Source organism: Triticum aestivum, chromosome 4D, assembly GCF_018294505.1.
Source record: "Triticum aestivum cultivar Chinese Spring chromosome 4D, IWGSC CS RefSeq v2.1, whole genome shotgun sequence".
NCBI classification, from domain to species: Eukaryota; Viridiplantae; Streptophyta; class Magnoliopsida; order Poales; family Poaceae; genus Triticum; species Triticum aestivum.
Window position 1 is genome coordinate 429,703,522 of NC_057805.1, and position 2,301 is coordinate 429,705,822.

Here is a 2,301-nt window from a genome sequence, read left to right on the forward strand (position 1 = left end):
GAAACTTGTATAGAAACTTTCTTAATGAGCACTCGAGAAACGCATTTCGAGAACATACACAAAGTCCCAGCTATGGACCTAGTGCGTCATCATAACTGAGGCCTCTTGCATTTCCCTACAAGTAATCGGATCTCATATGGAGATGTTTAGTGAAGTAGAATTGAAAAAATTGAATGCAACTACACAAGAACTAGTCCGTAACTGTCGTTCGGAATCAGTTTTGCGCAGTGTTAACTGAAACATGGATATCTGACTCATACGGAGTCCGTTTTGGCTCCACAAGTAGTCAAAACATTTGTGACGACCAGATGCTTCAAAGGATTCTTTCATAGGGAACTTTTGGAGAGCTTTTCTTAAGGAGTTCGTTCAGAAACTTGTATAGAAACTTTTTTAATGAGGACTCGACAAACGCATTTCGAGAACATACACAAAGTCCCAGCTATGGACCTAGTGCATCATCATAACTGAGGTCTCTTGCATTTCCCTACAAGTAATCGGATCTCATATGGAGATGTTTAGTGAAGTAGAATTGAAAAAATTGAATGCAACTACACAAGAACTAGTCTGTAACTGTCGTTCGGAATCAGTTTTGCGCAGTGTTAACTGAAACATGGATATCTGACTCATACGGAGTCCATTTTGGCTCCACAAGTAGTCAAAACGTTTGTTATGAACAGATGCTTCAAAGGATTCTTTCATAGGGAACTTTTGGAGAACTTTTCTTAAGGAGTTCGTTCAGAAACTTGTATAGAAACTTTCTTAATGAGCAGTCGACAAACGCATTTCGAGAACATACACAAAGTCCCAGCTATGGACCTAGTGCATCATCATAACTGAGGTCTCTTGAATTTCCCTACAAGTAATTGGATCTCATCTGGAGATGTTTAGTGAAGTAGAATGGAAAAAATCGAATGCAACTACACAAGAACCAGCCTGTAACTGTCGTTCGGAAGCAGTTTTGCCCAGTGTTTACTGAAACATGGATATCTGACTCATACGGAGTCCGTTTTGGCTCCACAAGTGGTCAAAACGTCTGTGATGACTAGATGCTTCAAAGGTTTCTTTCATAGGGAACTTTTGGAGAACTTTTCTTAAGGAGTTCGTTCAGAAACTTGTATAGAAACTTTCTTAATGAGCACTCGAGAAACGCATTTCGAGAACATACACAAAGTCCCAGCTATGGACCTAGTGCGTCATCATAACTGAGGCCTCTTGCATTTCCCTACAAGTAATCGGATCTCATATGGAGATGTTTAGTGAAGTAGAATTGAAAAAATTGAATGCAACTACACAAGAACTAGTCCGTAACTGTCGTTCGGAATCAGTTTTGCGCAGTGTTAACTGAAACATGGATATCTGACTCATACGGAGTCCGTTTTGGCTCCACAAGTAGTCAAAACATTTGTGACGACCAGATGCTTCAAAGGATTCTTTCATACGGAACTTTCCGAGAGCTTTTCTTAAGGAGTTCGTTCAGAAACTTGTATAGAAACTTTCTTAATGAGCAGTCGACAGACGCATTTCGAGAACATACACAAAGTCCCAGCTATGGACCTAGTGCATCATCATAGCTGAGGTCTCTTGAATTTCCCTACAAGTAATTGGATCTCATGTGGAGATGTTTAGTGAAGTAGAATGGAAAAAATTGAATGCAACTACACAAGAACCAGTCTGTAACTGTCGTTCGGAAGCAGTTTTGCGCAGTGTTTACTGAAACATGGATATCTGACTCATACGGAGTCCGTTTTGGCTCCACAAGTGGTCAAAACGTCTGTGATGACTAGATGCTTCAAAGGTTTCTTTCATTGGGAACTTTTGGAGAACTTTTCTTAAGGAGTTCGTTCAGAAACTTGTATAGAAACTTTCTTAATGAGCACTCGACAAACGCATTTCGAGAACATACACAAAGTCCCAGCTATGGACCTAGTGCGTCATCATAACTGAGGCCTCTTGCATTTCCCTACAAGTAATCGGATCTCATATGGAGATGTTTAGTGAAGTAGAATTGAAAAAATTGAATGCAACTACACAAGAACTAGTCTGTAACTCTCGTTCGGAATCAGTTTTGCGCAGTGTTAACTGAAACATGGATATCTGACTCATACGGAGTCCGTTTTGGCTCCACAAGTAGTCAAAACATTTGTGACGACCAGATGCTTCAAAGGATTCTTTCATAGGGAACTTTTGGAGAGCTTTTCTTAAGGAGTTCGTTCAGAAACTTGTATAGAAACTTTTTTAATGAGGACTCGACAAGCGCATTTCGAGAACATACACAAAGTCCCAGCTATGGACCTAGTGCAT